Source organism: Lithobates pipiens, unplaced genomic scaffold, assembly GCF_037356315.1.
Source record: "Lithobates pipiens isolate NorthernLeopardFrog02 unplaced genomic scaffold, aLitPip1_a1.2 Scaffold_30, whole genome shotgun sequence".
NCBI lineage: Eukaryota > Metazoa > Chordata > Amphibia > Anura > Ranidae > Lithobates > Lithobates pipiens.
Genome location: NW_027507791.1, coordinates 12,234,709 through 12,257,365, shown reverse-complemented (window position 1 = coordinate 12,257,365; position 22,657 = coordinate 12,234,709). Strand labels below are relative to the sequence as shown.

The following is a 22,657-nucleotide window of genomic DNA, read 5'->3' as shown; positions in this document are numbered from 1 at the left end:
AAGATAGAGAGAAAGAAAGATAGAGAGAAAGAAAGATAGAGAGAAAGAAAGGGGGTGTGAGAGGTAGTGAAAAAGAGAGAGGGGGAGAGAGACAGATAGATAGACAGAGGGAGGAAGATAGAAAGAAAGAGAGAAGGGGGGAGAAAGAGAAAGAAAGAGGAAGATAGGGAGATAGACAGAGAGGGAGATAGACAGAGAGGGAGATAGACAGGTAGAGAGGTAGAGAGGGAGATAGAGAGGGAGATAGATAGAAAACAGCCATAGACAGAGAGGGAGAGAGGGAGTGAAAAGGAGATAGATAGATAGATAGATAGATAGATAGATAGATAGATAGATAGATAGATAGATAGATAGATACCGTGTTTCCCCGATAGTAAGACACCCCCGATTGTAAGACGTATCGGGAGTTTCAGAGGGGTCGGCTAATATAAGCCGTACCCCGAAAGTAAGACATATGTCTTACTTTCGGGGAAACACGGGGGTATTGCCGCCTCCAGTGGCGTACTAAGAGTGGGGCGGGGGGTGCGGGCCACACCGGGTGCCACACCCTGGGGGGGGGGGTGCCAGGCCAGCGCCCTCTCCCTCCGACTGAAGAGACAGCGCCGTTCTGATCAGTCTCGGGCAGCGGCTGTCACTCACAGCCGAGCAGAGTGAAGCCGCCTCCCCCTCCTCTTGTATGGCTACACAGTGCTGTCCATGAAGGAGAAGGAGGGGGAGGCGGCTTCACTGAAGCAGCCTCCCCCTCCTCCTCCTCCTCCATACACAGCACTGTGTAGCCATACAAGAGGAGGGGGAGGTGGCTTCACTCTGCTCGGCTGTGAGTGACAGCCGCTGCCCGAGACTGATCAGAACGGCGCGACGCAACCACAGAGAAGGGGATTATTGCGCCAGGTCCCGGATCACTGCCGACAGGTGTCACTGGCTCTGTGTCCTCCCGGTACAGGTCAGTGCTGGTCATACAGAGAGAGACCAAGGAGGGGGAGGGGGAGGGGGGGTGTGAAGAGATTCTCTGCAGCTCTTATTATGTAACCGCAAGATGCAGCTGAGGAGGACTACAAGTCCCAACATACCGGGCTGTGTGGGCTTACAGTTCTCCTCTGCTGAGCATAGCAGCTTTGTATGCTTGGACTTGTAGTCCTCCATAGTGCAGCCTTGCATGCTGGGACTTGTAGTCCTCTGTAATGCAGTGCAGCCTTGCTTGCTGGGACTTGTAGTCCTCTTCTGTAGCGCAGTGCAGCTCTGCATGCTGGGATTTTTTTCCAATATAAGACATACCCCGAAAGTAAGACATAGTGGGGCTTTTGGGGATAAAAAGAAAGTAAGACACTGTCTTACTTTTGGGGAAACACGGTAGATAGATAGATAGATAGATAGATAGATAGATAGATAGATAGATAGATGACAGAGTAGAGCAGATCATAAATAGATAAAGCTCAATTGATGGAAACATTTTGGAATATTGAATACATGCAGTAGAAGATAGATAGATAGATAGATAGATAGATAGATAAGATTATAAATAACTATAGACATCAATTGATAAATAAATGTTGGATAGATGAATATGGATAAATAGATTAGGTGATCGATAAATATTAGATAGCTGCAGTAGATGATTGCCCCCATTCCCTAGACCACTGTTTCTCAACTCCAGTCCTCAAAGCGCCCCAACAGGTCACGTTTTCAGGATTTCCCCTCAGATGAAACGGCTGTGGTAATTACTAAAGCAATGACACTGATCAAATCACTTGTGCAAAATAATGGAACGCCTGAAAACATGATCTGTTGACGAGCTTTGAGAAGTGAAGTTGAGGAACACTGCCCTAGATCCATTCATCACTTGTTACCCCTCTAACAACTCCCTAAAGACAGCAAATAAATGTGATACTAGAGGCCGGAGAATTCTCAAATTGGGAGTTTTGAGGTGCAAAAAAAAAAAAAAAATCAAATTGATATAACATATTTCATATTTTTATTTAAACAGACAGTTAAAAAGAGAATGAATATTCAAAACTGGAGCACGGAAAGTCAGGCGGTCACAATACAAATGTTTTGTTGTCTCTACATGTTTCACCACAATCGTGGCTTCTTCTGGACCTTAATATAATGTCACCCAAAAGTGATCAAGGTTCCAAATGGTCCTCAGGGCCCACCAAGAGGTCCAAGAAGGTGTCAGTGTGCCATAAAAAAGGGGAGGGAGGGGGGCAATGCATTCACACCCCGTTATGATAAGAAGTCAAGGAATTTACAGGTTGATAATGATATCACTCCCAAAACATATACTTATGGTAAGCATCAAGGGGACTGTGCCATCTAAACACCACCTTCATTGAAGATTACCGTATTCCTTTCCTTAGTATCAATATAATACCATTGAACCAGGGAAGATTAATCCTGCAGGTTCCAAACAGGGTGATCGGCCACAACGGGTTGTTACCAATCACCCTGTATGGTACCTGCAGCATTTTTAATCCAATGTGAAAAGGTATACTCCCTGGAGATAGATTATTCAACATTAATCTTCCCTGGTTCAATGGTATTATATTGATACTAAGGAAAGGAATACGGTAATCTTCAATGAAGGAGGTGTTTAGATGGCACAGTCCCCTTGATGCTTACCATAAGTATATAGAACAATATGGTAACAGGGGTAGTTGGCGCTACCTACAAATAAAACTCGTTACAAATAGAGTGAAGAAAAATCCTTCTGCCGGGAAGCAGCGCCAACTACCTCCGTTACCATATTGTTCTATTTTTTGGAGGAAACCCCAATTGGAGTTTCTCTCCTTGTGGGTGGCAGCAACCTAGTGATACAATTAGTATTTGTCTGTAGCCGTTGTTACCACTATCCTTTTTGATTTCCAACCCCCACCGGTGTTTTAGCGCGGTTTTCTTCATTTTTATACTTACCATAAGTATATGTTTTGGGAGTCTTCTTATCATAACAGGGTGATGCATTGCCCCCCCCCCTCCCTTTTTTTTTTATGGCACACTGACTCCTTCTTGGACCTCTTGGTGGGCCCTGAGGACCATTTGGAACCTTGATCACTTTTGGGTGACATTATATTAAAAGGTCCTACAAAAGCTCCAGAAGAAGCCACGATTGTGGTGAAACATGTAGAGGCAACAGAACATTTGTATTGTGACCGCCTGACTTTCCGTGCTCCAGTTTTGAATATTCATTCTCTTTTTAACTGTCTGTTTAAATAAAAATATGAAATTTGTGATATCAATTTGATTTGATTTTTATTTATTTTTTTGCCCCTCAAAATACCCAATTTTGTTTCTTGGTATTCCCTAAAGAGGGTGCTAGTCAGCCAGGCACCCTTAGTAGTATGTCTCCCTCTAGAGGCCGGTGCTGGATCTACAGTTCAGATAACCTGCTCAGGACCGATGCCATCCTGACCAGCACACACCATACAATCACTATCTTAGACATCTGAGTAAAAATAAATTTTATATATATATATATATATCCCTATTTTGTGAAGCACTATATAAATCCTGTACAATAATAAATCTATATGTATAGCCAGTATCAATGTGTAATAAATGACCACCTTGCCCCTTTTTGGTACTTTCCCATCCAGTGCTGTTCTGCTCCTGGAATGCAGCATCACCTGGCCGGCATGGAGGAGGCGCACGTCGGGCTCCCCGGGCAGTCAGGCGCACAGTAGGCGCACGTTGTGCGCTCAGACGGCGCCCCTTTCGGTAAACCGGCAGACTGGGCGCAGGGAGGGCGCCCCCTTCAGGGAAGGATCAGCCTGCACTCCGCAGAGTCTGAAGTCAAAGTTCTTTATTTTTGCCTCCCATTTCCTTCCTTCCTCCTCAGACTGAATAACACATTACCGGAGAGATCGGCGCACACCGCCCGCTTTATGATCACTTCTTGCGGGTTGCGGCTGTCCAGCCGCCTCGGAACTACAAATCCCCTCCCCCCCCACCCCCGGCATGCTGGGTCTTGTAGTTGTCCAGCAGTGGAGATCCCCCGGGTAGTAAAGGGTTGTGTTGCAGCTGGCAGTATGGAGTTGGGGAGGGTTGGGGGTCTCACCTGGGTTCAGGGGGTCCCGATCCTCTCCTCTGGGTTGGATCTCCGGGAGGTTGTCAGGAGCGGCTGGCTGTGTGCAGGAGGAGGAGATCCGTACAGCTCGGAGATCGGTGTGCTCAATGCTGTACAGACAGAGGGAGCTGCTGTGCTCTCATTCCACCACCAGCAGAGGAGGTGCTACAGCCTATGTCAGCGCCCTGCGAGATGAGGAGCAATCACCATCGTTGTGTCTGATCCTTCCTAACCCTGCCTGGGGTGCGAGGCTCCTCCGACCTCCTCCGACCTCCTCATACCCTCCCCCACCCCCATATTCTATCCTGCTCTACATTCCCTGACTCTTCTGTGTGGCTTTGCTTTATTGGCTCTTCGTTTTTCTCTTTTTATACATTTTTTTTCTTTCTCTAATTGTTTCCTTTCCCAACCTCCTCTTTTCTCCTCTTCTTCTCTCTCCTCTACTCTCTTCTTCTCTCCACTCCTCTTCTCTCCTCTACTCTCTTCTCTCCCCTCCTCTTCCCTTCTCTCTTCTGTTCTTCTCTTATTCTCTTCTTCTCTCCTCTCTTCTACCTTCTTCTCTTCTCTCCATTCTTCTTCTCTCATCTCCTTTTTCTTCTCTCCTCTCCTCTCCTCTCCCTTCTTCTCTTCTCTCCTCTCCCTTCTTCTCTTCTCTTCTCTTCTCTTCTCTCCTCTCCCTTCTTCTCGTCTCTCCTCTCCCTTCTTCTCTTCTCTTCTCTTCTCTTCTCTCCTCTCCCTTCTTCTATTCTCCTCTCCCTTCCTCTTCTGTCCTCTTTCTTCTTCTGATCTCCTCTCCCTTCCTGTTTTTTCTCATTTTCCTTCTTCTCTTCACCTCTCCCTTCTATTCTCTTCTCTCCCTTCTTGTCTTCTCCTCTCCCTTTCTCCTTTCTCCTCTTCCTTCTTCTGATCTCTCTCTTCCTCTTCTCTTCACTTTTCTTCTCTCTCTTCATCTTCTCTCCTCTCCTCTCCCTTCTCTGTTCCTCTTCTCTCCTCTCCCTTCTTCTCTTCTCCTCTCCCTTCCTCCTCTCTCCTCTTCCTTCCTCTTCTCTCCTCTCCCTTCTTCTATTCTACTCTCCCTTCTCTTCTCCTCTCCCTTTCTCTTCTATCCCCTTTTCTCTTCTCCTCTCCAATCCTCTTCTCTCCTCTCCCTTCTTCTCTTCTCCTCTCCCTTCCTCTCCTCTCCTCTTCCATCTTCTATTCTCCTCTCCCTTCCTCTTCTCTCCCCTTCCTTCTGATTTCCTCTACTTTCCTCTTCTCTCCTCTTCATTATTTTCTTCTCCTCTCCCTTCCCTCTCTTCCTCTTCTCTCCCTTCCTCTTCTCTCCTCTAGCTTCTCTTCTCCTCTCCCTTCTTCTTCACTATTCACTCTTCTCCCTTCTCCTCCCCCTACCCTCTCTTCCTCTTCTCTCCCTTCCTCTTCTCTCCTCTTGCTTCTCTTCTCCTCTCCCTTCTTCTTCGCTCTTCTCCCTTCTTCCTTCTCCTCTCCCTTCCTCCTCTCTCCTCTTCCTTCTTCTGTTCTTGTCCCCCTTCCTCTTCTCTCCTCCTCCTTCTTCTATTCTCATCTACCTTCCTCTTCATTCTTCTGATCTCCTCTCTTTCCCTTTTCTCTTCTTCTCTCTCTTCCTCTTCTCTCCTTTTCTCTCCCTTCTCTTCTTCTCTCCCTTCCTCTTCGCTTCTCTCCTCTTGCTTCTTCTCTTCTCCTCTCCCTTCCTCTTCTCTCCTCTCCCTTCCTCTTCTCTCCTCTCCTCTGCCTTCTTCTCTTCTCCTCTCCTTTCCTCCTCTCTCCTCTTCCTTCTTCTGATCTCCTCTTGCTTCTTTTCTCCTCTCCCTTCTTCTTCTCTCATCTCCTTTCTCTTCTCCTCTCCCTTTCTCTTCTTTACTCTCCTCTCCCTTCTTCTCTTCTCTCCTCTCCCTTCTTCTATTCTCCTCTCCCTTCCTCCTCTCTCCTCTTTCTTCTTTTGATCTCCTCTCCCTTCCTGTTTTTTCTCCTCTTCCTTCTTCTCTTCTCCTCTCCCTTCCTCTTTTCTCCTCTCTCTTCTCTTCTCTCCCTTCTTCTCTTCTCCTCTCCCTTCCTCCTCTTCCTTCTTCTGATCTCCTCTCCCTTCTCTTCTCCTCTTCTCTTCTCTCTCTCCTCTCCATTCCTCTTCTCCCCTCCTCTCCCTTCATCTTCTCTCTTCTCCTCTCCCTTCTTCTTCCTCTTCTCTCTCTTCCTCCTCTCTCCTCTCCCTTCCTCTTCTCTAATCTCCCTTCTTCTATTCGACTCTCCCTTTCTCTTCTCCTCTCCCTTTCTCTTCTCCTCTCCCTTTCTCTTCTCCTCTCCCTTTCTCTTCTCTCCTCTTCTCTCCCCTTTTCTCTTCTCCTCTCCAATCCTCTTCTCTCCTCTCCCTTCTTCTCTTCTCCTCTCCAATCCTCTTCTCTCCTCTCCCTTCTTCTCTTCTCCTCTCCCTTCCTCTTCTCTCCTCTCCCATCTTCTATTCTCCTCTCCCTTCCTCTTCTCTCCTCTTCCTTCTGATTTCCTCTCCCTTCCTCTTCTCTCCTCTTCATTCTTCTCTCCATTCCCTCTCTTCCCCTTCTCTCCCTTCCTCTTCTCTCCTCTACCTTCTCTTCTCCTCTCCCTTCTTCTTTGCTCTTCTCCCTTCTTATCTTATCCTCTCCCTTCCTCCTCTCCCCTCTTCCTTCTTCTGTTCTCGTCCCCCTTCCTCTTCCCCCCCCCCTTATTCTCTTCTCCTCTCCCTTCCTCTTCTCTCCTCTCCCTTCCTCTTCTCCCCTCTCCCTTCCTCTTCTCTCCTCTCCCTTCCTCTTCTCTTTCCTCTCCTCTCCTCTCCCTTCCTCTTCTCTGTTCTCCTCTCCCTTCCTCTTCTCTGCTCTCCCTTCTCTTCTCCTCTCCCTTCCTCCTTTCTTCTATCCTCTTGCTCTTCTCTTCTATCCTCTCCCATCTTCTATTCTCCTCTCCCTTCCTCTTCTCTCCTCTTCTCTCCTCTTCATTCTGATCTCCTCTCCTTCCCTTTTCTCTTCTCCTCTCCGTTCCTCTTCTCTCCTCTCCCTTCTCTCCTCTCCCTTCTCTTCTCCTCTCCCTTCCTCTTCTCTTCTCTCCTCTCCTTTCTTCTCTTCTCCTCTCCTTTCCTCCTCTCTCCTCTTCCTTCTTCTGATCTCCTCTCCCTTCCTCTTCTCTCCTCTCCCTTCCTCTTCTCTCCTCTCCCTTCTCTTCTCCTCTCCCTTCCTCCTTTCTTCTATCCTCTTGCTCTTCTCTTCTATCCTCTCCCATCTTCTATTCTCCTCTCACTTCCTCTTATCTCCTCTTCTCTTCTCTTCATTATAATCTCCTCTCCTTCCCTTTTCTCTTCTCCTCTCCCTTCCTCTTCTCTCCTATCCTCTCCCTTCTCTTCTTCTCTCCCTTCCTCTTCGCTTCTCTCCTCTTGCGTCTTCTCTTCTCTCCCTTCCTCTTATCTCCTCTCCCTTCTCTTCTCCTCTCCCTTCCTCTTCTATTCTCTCCTCTCCCTTCTTCTCTTCTCCTCTCCTCCTCTCCTTTCCTCCTCTCTCCTCTTCCTTCTTCTGATCTCCTCTCCCTTCCTCTTCTTTGCTCTCCCTTCTCTTCTCCTCTCCCTTCCTCCTTTCTTCTATCCTCTTGCTCTTCTCTTCTATCCTCTCCCATCTTCTATTCTCCTCTCACTTCCTCTTATCTCCTCTTCTCTTCTCTTCATTATAATCTCCTCTCCTTCCCTTTTCTCTTCTCCTCTCCCTTCCTCTTCTCTCCTATCCTCTCCCTTCTCTTCTTCTCTCCCTTCCTCTTCGCTTCTCTCCTCTTGCTTCTTCTCTTCTCCTCTCCCTTCCTCTTCTCTCCTCTCCCTTCTCTCCTCTCTCTTCTCTTCTCCTCTCCTTCCTCTCCCTTCTTCTCTTCTCCTCTCCTTTCCTCCTCTCTCCTCTTCCTTCTTCTGATCTCCTCTCCCTTCCTCTTCTCTCCTCTCCCTTCCTCTTCTCTCCTCTCCCTTCCTCCTCTCTCCTCTCCCTTCCTCCTCTCTCCTCTCCCTTCCTCCTCTCTCCTCTCCCTTCCTCTTCTCTTCTCTCCTCTCCCTTCCTCTTCTCTTCTCTCCTCTCCCTTCCTCCTCTCTCCTCTCCCTTCCTCTTCTCTTCTCTCCTCTCCCTTCCTCTTCTCTTCTCTCCTCTACCTTCTCTTCCTCCTTCTGATCTCCTCTTCCCTCCTCCGCCTTCTTCTCTTCTCCTCTTTTGATGCAACTCTGGTCCAGAGAATGTAAAATGGGATCAAAGTCGCATTAATGGGGTGCTCCAAAGTCGCAGGATTTCCATGCGCACTGATGTCAATGGAGCTTTAATATATTTAGTGCTATCACAAGTTCCCTGTGTTAAAATAACATGTTGCTATTAAAAATATTTTTTTTTTTTACTGAAGCTGAGCTCCGGGAATATAAAAGAATACCCCCACAATGGGGCCCACCCTGTATTGTAAGGGTTAAATGCTTGTTTGTGTCCAGGGGGTGATTAAAAAGAACGCTTACCTTCCTTACTCCTCTCTCTCTCTCTCTCCCAGTAGCCATCACTCACCTTTTCTCACCGCTGCTTCGGGGTTGTGGATGGGCCCTCGGTGTCCTAACTTACGATGCAGGACTGATGGCCCTGCATTGTACATGATGATGTCACAGCTGCAACCACCCACCAGAGCACCAAAGAAAAGAGTCTTCGTGGATCACCTTAAAGGAGGAGCCTCAGGAATGACTTAATCATGTAATTTCTGGTGCCTGTGCAGTTCCTGTGTTACAAATGTCTGACACAGATCAGCCCCCAGTCACAAGGAGGTTGATTTACTAAAACTGAGGAGTGCAAAATCTGATGCAGCTGCAATAAGAGTATATTGATTGGTTTGCGCAAAAGTTATAGCGCCTACAAAATAGGGGATAGATTTTTGGAATTGTTTACATTTATTTATTTTTTACTAGTAATGGTGGCAATTTGTGATTTTTAGGGGGAACATTGTGGCGGACAGATCGGACACTTTTGACACTTTTTTGGGACCATTGACATTTATACAGTGATCACAGCTAAAAATAGCCACTGATTACCGTCTAAATGTCTAATTAATGTATACATTAATTATAAAAGAATGTGATTAATGTATAAATTACTGTATAAATGTCAGTGGCAGGGAAGATGTTTAACACTAGGGGGCGATCAAGGGGTTAAGTGTGTTCCCTGGGAGGTGTTTCTAACTGTAGAAGGGGGGGGGGTGACTGACAGAAGGAGGAGAGAGATCGCTGTTCCTAATCACTAGGAACAGCAGGTCTCTCTCTACTTCCCTGACAGAATGGAGATCTTTCTGTTTACATTGACAGATCCCCATTCTGGCTCTCTGAGGAGCGATCGCAGGTCGCCGGCAGATAGCGCTGCTGGAGCCGGCCACGCCCATTGGTTCCAGCATCGCGCCGGAGGTGTGCGAACGTGACCCCTTCAATAGCTCTTAAAGCAGCCGGCGTACAATAACGGCAGTTTACGCAGCTGTGCCAACCTGCTGCGGTACAATTGCATACTTCCCAATGTTTTGCAATGGGAATGAGGAACACCTATCAGCAAAAGTATGCAGGCATATGACACACCTCTTGCCACACCCCCTTAAAGGAGAATTGTACAAAAAAAAACAAGATTGGTTAAACCCACAAGTGCTTTTTTTTTTACCGCTACTATTCCTTTATATTGGCTTTTGTCATTTACAAATTCAGCAATTTAGAAATAAGATGAAAGGTGTTTGGGAAACACTTTTTGACAGATAAAAAGTGCATTTTATATACAACTATATGGATCAGACCAAAAGGAGGGACAAATGAGGAGGAAAGAGGGACAGAGGGACATTGCTCCAAATCAGGGACAGTCAGGAGCTATGGTACTGTGGCAGGGGGTCAGCAAGCTGTTAACTAATTGCCGATTGCCTCATGCCCATATACGTCAGCAGACGGGCTCCTACAGGCAGAATCACATACTTGTACGTTGCCCTTTAAGGCGCGGCAGGCTCCGTGAGTTGGGTCGCGGGTCCCGTGGACTCGATTGCCACGGGGATACCCACAATTGTCTCATGGAGAGGAAGAACGGGGAGACGCTAATGTAAACAAGCATCTCCCCGTTCTGCCTAGTGACAGGACACTGATCTCTGCTCCCTGTGATCAGAGCAGAGATCAATGATCTGTAAAACACAGCTACGCCCCCCCCCACAGTTAGAAACACTCCCCAGGACACACTTAACCCCTACACTGCCCCCTGGTGGTTAACCCCTTCACTGCCAGTGTCATTTACACAGGAATCACTGCATTTGTATAGCACTGATTGCTGTATAAATGACAATGGTCCCAAAAATGTCCGATGTGTCCACCATAATGTCGCAGTCATGATAAAAATCGCTGATCGCCGCCATTTAAAAAAAAATATATAATAATAAAAATGCCATAAAACTATCCCCTGTTTTGTAAACGCTATAACTTTTGCAAAAATCGCTTATTGTGTTTTTTTTTTTACCAAAAATATGTAGAAGAATATGTATCGGCCTAAACTGAGGAAAAAATTGTTTTTTTTATATATATTTTTGGGGATATTTATTATAGCAAAATGTAAAAAATAATACGTTTTTTTCCAAATTTTTACTTGTTTTTTTGTTTATAGCGCAAAAAATAAAAAACGCAGAGGTGATCAAATACCACCAAAAGAAAGCTCTATTTGTGGGAAAAAAAGAACGTCAGTTTTGTTCGAGAGCCACGTCGCACGACCGCGCAATTTTCAGTTAAAGTAACGCAGTGCCGAATCGCAAAAAGTGTTCTGGTCAGGAAGGGGGTCAATTCTTCCGGGGCTGAAGTGGTTAAAGTATTGCAAAAAATGGCCTGCTCACAAGGGGGGGAGGGGGGGGATAAATCTTCCAGAGGGCAAGTGGTTAAGCTTTGAAGAAAAAAAAAACTGTAAGCGGATTGGTTTCTATGCAGAGTTGCACCAGATTTTGCACTATACGGGTTTTAGTAAACCGACCCCAAGGTGATTTTCTATGAAATTACAACGTGCAGTCTGATCAGTGGTGGGGAGAGAGGAGACTGGGGAAAGGCTTCTTCCTGCCTGCAGCAGAGTGATGACATCATCTCAGCCTAGGCACAGTCACTCCAGCATTGCTTTAGTGGTTATACAGTAAAAGGTGGAGGTTTTTTTCCTGGACACTGTTGCTGTATATAGGGTGACATGGCAGGAATGTATTCATCAGACTGGTAAAGTTACAAAACATTCTCTTTAGACTGCAACTCCCATTTAGGAAATAAAATGTATATATATAAAGGATAACAAAACCCGTGTTGTGCTCTGTTCCTGTGCATTGCTGGTATTGTACTTCTAATTACACGGCAGACATGTCTGAACTGCCCCCCCATACTGATCCTGCGGTCGTTCCCGTTTCATCACCTCCTTATGACGACAACATATTTGATGATTATTTCAGTGGTAGCCGGCGGGGGCTGGGGATAATACAAGCACGCAGGTGGGGGGGAAATCCTATTATATTCTACAGTAAATACACAGAAGGTGAGATGCGTTTAGTCCATGTGAGGCTGGATCTGGGAGAATGGGTTCGATGGACATTAAAAGTTTGTATTCAAAGGGCAGTTCTAGGTATAAAGTATAATTGGTCGGATGCCATTGCTGTCCAGGAAATATTAGAGAACCAATCGCATTCCGTCTGTGATGATCTACACACACGGGATCTGTGTATTCCTGTCCATCCACATCTGGACAGGTTCTCAGTGTCCAGTTCGGGGCTATGGGACCTGCATCTGTCTGTATGATGTGGGGAAATGAAATGCTTTCCCATCCTCAACATCAGTGGTCTCTAAATCAACAATTGGGTACTATAACTCTCACTGACACCAAGGATGGGGCACTATTCCTCCCACTGACACCAATGATGGGGCACTATTCCTCCCACTGACACCAATGATGGGGCACTATTCCTCCCACTGACACCAATGATGGTACACTATTCCTCCCACTGACACCAATGATGGGGCACTATTTCTCCCACTGACACCAATGATGGGGCACTATTCCTCCCACTGACACCAATGATGGAACACTATTCCTCCCACTGACATCAATGATGGAGCACTATTTCTCCCACTGATACCAATGATGGGGCACTATTCCTCCAACTGACACCAATGATGGGACACTATTCCTCCCACTGATACCAATGATGGAGCACTATTTCTCCCACTGATACCAATGATGGGGCACTATTCCTCCCACTGACACCAATGATGGGGCACTATTCCTCCCACTGACACCAATGATGGAGCACTATTTCTCCCACTGATACCAATGATGGGGCACTATTCCTCCCACTGACACCAATGATGGAGCACTATTTCTCCCACTGATACCAATGATGGGGCACTATTCCTCCCACTGACACCAATGATGGGGCACTATTCCTCCCACTGACACCAATGATGGGGCACTATTCCTCCCACTGACACCAATGATGGAGCACTATTTCTCCCACTGATACCAATGATGGGGCACTATTCCTCCCACTGACACCAATGATGGAGCACTATTTCTCCCACTGATACCAATGATGGGGCACTATTCCTCCCACTGATACCAATGATGGAGCACTATTCCTCCCACTGACACCAATGATGGAGCACTATTCCTCCGACTGACACCACTGATGGGGTGCCCACAAAGGGCATTGGAGGGAGCCACCACCCTAGAGTTTCATCTTAAGCCCCTGGTTCATTTCAATGGGTGCTGTCTTGAAGCGGAGTTCCACCCAAAAGTGAAACTTCCGCTTATTCGTCTCTCCCCCATCCGGTGCCACATTTGCCACCTTTCAGGGGGGAGGAGGACCTGTTTCCCCCCCCCATGCATGCTCCCGGCCCCTTTCAGGGCGCCGGACGCATGGATTCCTATGGCGGGAGGGGACTTTTTGAAGCACCTGATCAGAGCCAGAGGCTCTAATAGGGTTCAAAATAGGGTGGGCTGGGGGCACAGAGAGTGCTCCATGAATCCCACCCAATTGTGTGACGATAGCGAATACATTTTCGCTATTTTCACACTAACCTTCCTCCCTGCCAATCAGGAGGCAGGGCATCAGACCTTTTTCCCGATTGGCCAAAGAAGAGGAGTGGACTCAGCGAAAGGGACACACGCTGGAGCGGAGGTCGCTGCCACTCTGGTGCACTCACTGCACTGAGAGAAGCTGCTGCCTGGCAGTAAGTGCCAGGGGGGTCTGTCAGAGCCCCGCGGTGGGAGTTTGGGGGTGCTGTCAGAGCCATGAGCCCTGCGAGTGGGGGGATCGGTGAGAGCAGTGGCTACATATGATGGGTACAAGTGACTTCATATACTGGGCACAAGTGGCTGCATTTTATGGGCACAAGTGGCTGCATTTGATGGGCACAGTGGCTGCATATGATGGGCACAGTGGCTGCATATACTGGGCACAAGTGGCTGCATATGACAGGCACAAGTGACTACATATACTGGGCACAAGTGGCTGCATATGACAGGCACAAGTGACTACATATACTGGGCACAAGTGGCTGCATATGACAGGCACAAGTGACTACATATACTGGGCACAAGTGGCTGCATATGACAGGCACAAGTGACTACATATACTGGGCACAAGTGGCTGCATATGATGGACACAAATGGCTGCATTTGATGAGCACAAGTGGCTGCATATGATGGGCACAAGTGAGGTTGCAATTGATGGGGGGGGGGGGTTCAGTATTTTTCAGTTTGTTTGCGCCCCCCCTAAAAATTTTAAGCACCAGCCGCCACTGCAAAACGCCCCATCTTTAACAGAAATTGGGGCAAAGATTATACTTAATCTAAATGGAACTATGTGAATGGGCCCTGGTACAGAGGGCCGCAGATGAACAGTAAATTGACTGCCCAAGGGCCAGTGGTTATACTAACCAGCCATTCATCAGGCCAGGTAGGAACTAACAAGCTCTCAAATAGTTCCTTGCATTGTGGTTTGGTATGAGATCAGGATCCCTTTCTGCCTGGCGCTGTCGCCCAACATAAGTGGCATACAAGATTCAGTCCCTCCCATCAACACTGTGAGAAACCTGCTTAATTTGGCTGTAGCGGATTAGATAAAAAGGCGGCTGATTGATTTTGCCAGTTGTCTGAATTTGTTCTTTAATTGTTTTATGATAGAAAAGAGCAAGCTGGGAGCCTTGCCATGTAACCCCACAAAATCTGGCTGAAGCACAATGCTTTACGGTTTGGCTTCTGTTATTTAGGAAGTGGAAAATCTGCACATGACTGTTTCGGTCTATGGGCCAAATGCAGCATTAAATGGATTTATCAGAATGTGATTACTATTTTATATACAGTAGATATAGCTGCATCACTTTATGGCAGTTGGACTGCATAGCTCCCAACCGTCCCTGATTCCGAGGGACTGTTCCTGATTCCGAGGGACTGTCCCTGATTTGGAGGGACTGTCCCTGATTCCGAGGGACTGTCCCTGATTTGGAGGGACTGTCCCTGATTCCGAGGCACTGTCCCTGATTCCGAGGGACTGTCCCTGATTTGGGGCAATGTCCCTGATTTGGGGCAATGTCCCTCTGTCCCTCTTTCCTCCTCATTTGTCCCTCATTTTAGTCTGATCTATATAGTTATATATAAAATGCACTTTTTATCTTTCAAAAAGTGTTTCCCAGTGCTAAACCTTTCATCTAAATTCTAAATTGCTACATTTGTAAATTTCAAAAGCCAATATAAAGGAATAAAAGTGGTAAAAAAAAAAGAAAAAAAGAAAAAAAAAGCATTTATGGGTTTAATCATTTTTTTAAATATCATTCTCCTTTAAGGGGGCGTGGCATGGGGTGTGTCCGATGCCTACATACCGTTACTTATAAATATCCCTTGTTCCCATCTCAACAAGTTGGGAGGTGTGGGACTGCGGTCATCTGACATAAAGTAAAATCATGGAAAGGCAACCCAGGCAGGAACCTGGGGCCCGGTAAACGTCCAAGGGCCCATGTACAACCTTTATACTCCTGCAGTAAACCAGGGTAATGGTTCCATGGGTCACAGTTGTACACAAATTTACAAAGGATGATGGACTTGCAAGCAGTTGGCATCTAATGTAGTGGCCCATTCCAGCATAGATAGCCTGAGTCCAGTAAATCTTTACTGAACGTAACAGGAGGTCAGAAGCACTGGAGTATACCACCCAACATTTAGAGATGGGAATGAGGGACACCTACTAGCAAATGTATGTAGGCATAGGACACGCCCCCCTGTCACGCCCCTTAAAGGGGACATAACCAAAAAAAAGATTTATTAAATCCACAAGGGCTTTTTTTTACCACTAGTATTCCTTTATATTGGCTTTTAAAATCTACAAATGGAGCCATTTAGAATTTGGATGAAAGGTTTAGCGCTGGGAAACACTTTTTGAAAGAGAAAAAGTGCATTTTATATACAACTATATAGATCAAACCAAAACGAGGGACAAATGAGGAGGAAACAGGGACAGAGGGACATTGCTCCAAATCAGGGACAGTACCTCGAAATCAGGGACAGTTGGGAGCTATGGTGGTGGCCTGTCCATTAGGGGCGCACAGGCGCCCCCCCCCCCCCAACCTATACATGCATCCGCCTAGTCTACATGCAGGGCACCGGACGTATGGATTCCAATGGGGTTTTTTTTTTTTCGAAGCACATGATTTGAGCCTGAGCCTCCAATAGGTTTTAAAAAAGGGTGGGCTTGGGGTGCAGAGCACTGTGCCCTCAGCCGGCCCAGTTGTGTGACAATAACAAATGAATATTCGCTATTCTCACACTGATTCTCCTCCCAGCTAATCAGGATTGGCCAAAAGGAGAAGTAATCTTATTGGCCAAGGGGGAGGAGGGAGGAGGAAGGAGACACACTGGTGGGGGAGAAGCAGGGAAAGACCGACCCACCAGCCACTAGTATGACTCCAGGGCTGGCTCACCCACAGCGGCTCAGCCATCCAGAATCCAGCAATCCCTGGCCTTAGACAGGGGAGGGAGGAGGAGGGGAGATCAGAGTCATTCCAGGCAGGACATCTCTTTCCTATGGTAAGGAGGCCATCCATCTCCCAGGCAGGGGGGAGAGGGGTTGGGGAGTGGGGGGTGTTCCCTGAATTCATGTCCGTCTCCGGGGGGGGGGGGGGGGTCTGGGGTTGGCAACCTCGTCTTCTGCCAAGGGTTAGTGGCGCTGGTCAGAAAAGAAAGTTATTGTGTAACAGGGTGCTAGTCCGCTTTAGTTTTCTGAATGGAAAACAGAAACAACCTCCTGCGCTTAAAGTGTTACTAAACCCAGGACTCTGCAGTCACTTTATCTGATCTCCCACAGTGCACAGAACATGTAAATGAAATTATTTTAATAAATATAAACTTCTAAATACCTTTTCTCATCAGCAGTATATAGCAGTCTTGTGATTTCTATCAGTGCCTGGTTAAAGCTTGTAGGAGTGGTTTTCATTCCCCTCTGACTGTCCTATGGAGGCTGCAGGACCTCTGACCCTCTATCTGGACAGTGCTGATTGGCCCTGTGCTGATCACATGTACCCTCCCCCAAAAAAAAAATCTTCAGCAATACACACTACTGAGCATGTGCAGAGTGCCCCCAAAGCCCCTTATTATCAGGAGATGAATTAGGGACAGTAGAAGAAGGAGAGGATCCGAGAAGACAGGATCAAACAGCATTTTTACACAATGCAGAGGATTAACCCCTGAGGTTCCACAGTGAGTATAACAAGCATGCTTTACTGCATATACACACTGATTGTACTGTTGGGTTTAGTAACACTTCAAATGTGATTTTCAAAGAGTATTAAGTTTCCACTTTTCCAGTCGTGACTGAATGGCACCACCGTGCTTTGCTGCCTTTATAGGACTTGGGGTATCCCATCATGCACAGCACTACAAAGCACTCAAAAGCAACAAAGAGCGGGCACACCAGTCTTGTAACCAGTAAAAATAAAGTAGCCATACACAGTGAGTGGGCGTGTTCATATAAAAAAAGGGAGTGGTAAATGACATTGTTACTAGTCCCTTCCCCCACACTCTATCCTAAAACCTCCCCCACAGCAACCAGGGGGAGAGGAGAGGAGGGAAGCCAATGGGGTAGTTTGTGTGTGTGTGTGGGGGGGGGGGGGGGGTGCAACATGGGGGGAAGCCCAGGCAATAGGGGAAATACGCAGTGATTAGGGCATGCCAAACCTGGCACACCCCCTGCACCTGCCTATGGCCCTCCAGCAGTAAGCAACATTCAACCTCATCAATAGATCCACCACCAGCAACAACAGACCTCTCCCTCAACAACAGATCCACCACCAGCAACAACAGACCTCTCCCTCAACAACAGATCCACCACCAGCAACAACAGACCTATCTTCAACAAAATATCCCCCCAGCAATCAGTAGGCCCTCCAGGAGACCCCAGAACCCTTTACCATTACATAGGTTCAGCGCGGGAGGTGCCAGAGCTGTGTTTTCCTGTGTTTCCACTGGAAAAAGCCCATAGATAGGTTCTAGAGTGAGGATTTTTTGGTAAGGAACTGTCAGTACAGGTTAAATTTATGCAGGCCTATGCTTCAGGCTAGGCCTGTTGGTTTTCACCTGGGGGCAGTGTTAGGTGTGACCTCAACAAGTCACCTATTTGTCAGGTTATGTTACCGTTTCCCAATTGTTAGTTAGAGTTCTTATCTAAGCAAAGAGACACGGAGGTATTCAGTATTTCTGCTCAGAAGTCCGTCGTAACTCTGACTTTCTCTGACTGACTCTGGCTCTGAGCTCTTTATTATTTCTCTTTTATAGACAGAAAAGGGCAAACATCAGCAAATGTAAAAAAAACAACATTTTTGCAAAGGAAAGACAATTCTCCGGGTGTTATCAGCTGATAAGACAATCTTCTGGGCGTAGACTGCTTTTTAGGGCTGATGCGGCCTCTCCTTATGCGTACGTGACTAAAGATGACGAGTCCTTATTTTAGAGAGAAGGATAGAGAAAGACAAGTATTTAGAAAGACATATTGTCAACCATTTTGTTTTGACACCCCTTAATCCTTACATTTCCCCCTTTGACATCACCCCTCCCTCTTGCCCTGGGTCCACCTGAACAAGTTCTAGTCGGCCTATATCCAGAGTACTCTCCCTGACCGCGAGTTGTCAGAGGGGTATACACCCATCCCCCTGGACAGTACCAACATCTAAAATTCAGGAAGAGTGGCTTTTCTGACAGATGGGTGATGTCAAGGATCTAAATCTACCTATCTTCACAAAAGTTCCATCTTTTCCGCATCATTTACCTTGGCTTTCTTGCAAAAGCACATGAGCAGTTTAAAGCATACATAAAAGAAAAATACGAATAAGAGCACCACTATAATTGTCATTGCTGCCTTCTTAACCCAAGAGAATAACCCTGAGAAACTAAAAGTTCCACCAAACGGATCCCAGTCGCGACCAATATTTCGGGCCTTCTCTTGTAAATTCTTTACTTCCGTACGGTGTTGTGCAATGATGTCATAATAGTCAGGTACCTCAATGCTGGTGTTATGTATCCAAGTACAGCACTCATAGTCCTCAGTAGTTTCACAGAGTCCTGTCAGTGCTGCACTCATACTTTCAATTGCTAATTCATGTAATTCTAATTGTTGTCTGATGGCTCTGGTCTCCAGATTTAACTTAGTAATGTCATCAGAGTTTTTCTCCAAAACATCATTAATAATTCCTGTATAGTTATTTAGTCTTTTCATTAAGTCTATACCCCATCCTGTCCAGGACGGGAACCAAGCCCATGCCATGTCCTTCTTCAGGAATATTTCTCTTTTACTACGATACCTGAGGGGATATCTAGGGTGCATGCTAGCTTCTAATAGGTGATCACCTCGTTCATCACCTACTACTCCCATTACTGGTACTAAACTTGCGAGGTAGCACCATCCCTGAGCTCTTCTAGGTATCCAAGTATAACATTTATCCTCACAACAGATGTATATATTATTTCCCAGTGCTACTGATCTTGAACTGATATCATTTCTATAACGAGAGGTGTATCCATAGAGGGATAAGTTGGATACTAACCACCTAACATTATTATCCACAATGTTAGTGAGGAAGTCAGATAATGTCTGGTGTGTGCTGGAATTACTGGGGTAGAAGCTTCCATTTAATACGACAATGGACAAATTAAACTTGCTGTCTTGGCATTCTCCATTTCCTCCCATTGTGTTCCCTAAGTTGAAACACCAATCAGGGAAAAAGGCGAGACCATTTGACTTAAACATTACTGTCTCGCTGGTATTTGTTCTAATTATGTTAATGCTACTGTTAGCAAGATCAGTATAGTTTATAGGAACTGCCATCAGTGGTATACTTGCTGTGCTGGGGTGTAATTTGCTACAAATCCAACATTTCTCATATCCTGACTTCTGGGCATAAGCATATTTAAACTTCAGTAATAACATTTTTTTTAGAAAATCCTTCATCCTTGTATATTTTATTCTGTGAGGTAACCAAACTATTAGCCAGGATTACTGAAACAATAAAAAGATACATGTTGTCATTTGCCAACTGGCTCCTTTTTACAATGAGAAGCGTGGATCCAGGTAGGTTTCCCTTCCAATTTCACTGAGGTTGCTGTAATCAATAGCACCTGGAAAGGACCTTCAAACCTTGGTTCCAGTGTCTTTCTGGTATGTTTCTTTACATACACATAGTCTCCTGGTTGTAGATCGTGAGTACCTGTGACAGAATTAGGGTCTGGAAGAGAAGAATACACACTCTTGTGGATTTTAGTCAGACGCTGTTGCAACTGTATTACATACGTAGTTAAACTATCACATTGTAATTGCATACTTTGAGGAAAATATAAACCTAATCTAGGTGCACTTCCAAACAGTATTTCATATGGGGATAACCCTGTTTTTCCTGTTGGGGTGTACCTAATAGAGAACAAAGCTAAGGGTAGGCACTCAGGCCATGGTTTGTTCAACTCCTGCATAGCTTTTTGTATTTTCAGCTTGATTGTACCATTTACTCTTTCTACTGATCCTGAACTCTGTGGGTGGTAAGGAGTATGAAAACTTTGTTGAACCCCTAACATTGCCATCACATTTTGCATTATTTCTCCCGTGAAATGTGTCCCCCTATCTGATTCTATTGTTTCTGGGAGACCAAACCTAGGTATCAGCTCAGTAATCAGTTTCTTGGCGGTGGCTTTTGCCGTAGCTGATTTCACAGGATAACTTTCGGGCCAGCCTGAAAATAGGCAGATGCACACGAGAACAAATTCAAAGGGGCCGCTCTTAGGCATTTGTATGTAGTCAATCTGCAGTCTCTGAAAGGGATATTGGGCCCGGACCTGATGTTTACGTGGGGTTTTCACTCTCTGTCCTGGGTTATTAATCAGACAGATTTGGCATGCAGCACAGTAGTTCCTTGCAGTACTACTGAATCCAGGGGCTAGCCATCCTTGGCTTACAATCCTATACATAGAATTGGAGCTGACATGAGTGGGTAAGTGAACAGCCGCTGCCATTGCGGGGTATAGAGAAGCGGGTAGACATATTTTGTCTCCTTCTCTCCATACATTGTCAAGGCCTGGTGCAGCTCCCTCCTTAACCCAACGGTCCTTCTCAATAGCCCCTGCTTGTTCCTGTAGTTCGATTAGCTGCTGCCATGTGGTTTCGGGCATACTCACCTGTACCGTGGCTAAGGTCTCAGGGCTTACTTCCCCTAGAGCTGCCTTCTTTGCAGTTAAATCTGCAAATGCGTTTCCTTTTGCCTCAGTTGTTTTTGCGCTCGTGTGTGCCGCTATCTTCATGATGGCTACTCTTATAACCTTTTGAAGATTGTTCAGGACTCTTTTGATTCCTTCACCATGTTTAACAGGTGTGCCTGCTGCTGTAAGGTAACCTCTAGCTTTCCATATGTGGCCATAATCATGTGCCACACCGTAGGCGTATGCGGAATCAGTGTAAATGTTCCCTTCTTGTCCCTCCAAGTGTTCTAGGGCTTTCTCTAGAGCGGTTAGTTCCGCTTCTTGTGCCGACATGTATGCTGGTAGTGACTTTGCCTCAATTACCTGTGTGCCCGTTACCACAGCATAACCTGTGTGATATTTACCTTTGTCATCGGCAAATCTACTACCATCTATGTACAGTGTGTGTTCTGCATTTGTAATGGGTATGTCTGTGACATGTGGGAACCCCGTGGTTTCTTGTTCCATAAGTTGAAAACAATCGTGTTCATCAGATGTTATGTCCTGAAACGAAAGTGTGTCAGAATCCTGAGTATCTTGTGCTGTGTCTACACCATTATCATCATTACTCCCCCCTGTCAAATCTGTCTGTAATGGTAAAAGCTGTGCTAAGTTAAAAGAAGTGCATCGCTGAAAGGTAACATTGGGGGGTAGGAGCAAGGTGCATTGTAGACGCAGCTGCCTTGCCATTGATATGTGTTTTGGCTGGACCTGTGACAAGATGGCGTGTATGTCATGTGTGGTATGTACCACTACAGGATTGTCTAAGACAATTTCTGAGGATTTGTCAATGATAATTGACACTGCTGCAACTGCTCGTACACAGGACGGTGATCCTCTAGAGACAGGATCGAGAGCCGCCGAGAAGTATGCTACCGGCCTTTGTTTGATGTGTTGTTGTGTCTCCTAACACTGTCTGCAGGGCTTGTGAGTATAGAGTTGGCGAATGCGCCATTCCTTGAGGTAGGCGTGTCCAGGTTAGCTGACGGTTTCGAAGGCGGAACGCGAACCATGGTTGACATTCCTCCGCCAGGGGTACAGAAAAGAAAGCATTTGCCAAGTCTACAACTGTAAATGAGGAGCTATCTGATGGTATTTCTGACAGTAAGGTATGCGGGTTCGGTACTAATGGCGTTATTGGGGCCAATATTTTGTTTATTGCCCTTAAGTCCTGTACCATCCTATACCTTATTGGGCCATCCCCCAATGTCTTTTTCTTAACTGGATACAATGGGGTATTGGCTGGTGATTGTATTTCTTTTAATGCTCCACTTTTAAGTAGAGCCTCCACTTGTAGTTCTATAGCTGCTTCCTGGGGCGCACTGAGTGGGTACTGTTTCTGCTGAGGGAGAACTGCTCCTGGAATCAGCTGTAGAGTAACCGGGGGTATGGGCAGAAGCCCAACGTCTGCTGGATGTGTTTCCCATAACCCTTCCGGAAGGCTAGACAGAATTTGGTCTATTTCCGGTGAGGGCGTATTGGACGGTTCTGGTTCTTCTTCCAAGCATTGTATTTTACTACAGATTTCTATACCCTCTGGGTCATCTCCTATTGCTAGGGTGACCATGCCATCTGAGTGATAAGTAATGTTCGCTCCTATTTTCTGAAGAATGTCTGCTCCTAATAAATTAGTGGGAGCTCCTCTGGAAATCAAAAAGCGTGACAAAAACATGTGATTTCCTATCTTTACTTTTAAAGGTTTAGTCAGCGGGGCATCAGTCAGGAGTCCGTCATAACCACTTATGGGTATGGTGTCACGGGACGTCATGTGTGGAGGGACTACTGAATCAGACAACAGACTGCGTGACGCTCC

At 46.2% G+C, this 22,657-nt stretch overlaps 1 protein-coding gene across 2 annotated transcripts in view; it reads right to left on the bottom strand.

Moving 5' to 3' along the window:
* Positions 1-4,278, bottom strand: part of LBHD2 (LBH domain containing 2) — a 117,279-nt gene extending 113,001 nt beyond the window's left edge. Inside the window, exon 1 of one of the 2 annotated variants that reach the window (XM_077463716.1) lies at positions 4,052-4,278. The gene's annotated coding sequence lies outside the window, so the exon portion shown is untranslated. The remainder of the gene's footprint in view (positions 1-4,051) is intronic. The other variant, XM_077463714.1, reaches the window with a different exon arrangement.
* Between the last annotated feature and the right edge of the window lie 18,379 nt (positions 4,279-22,657).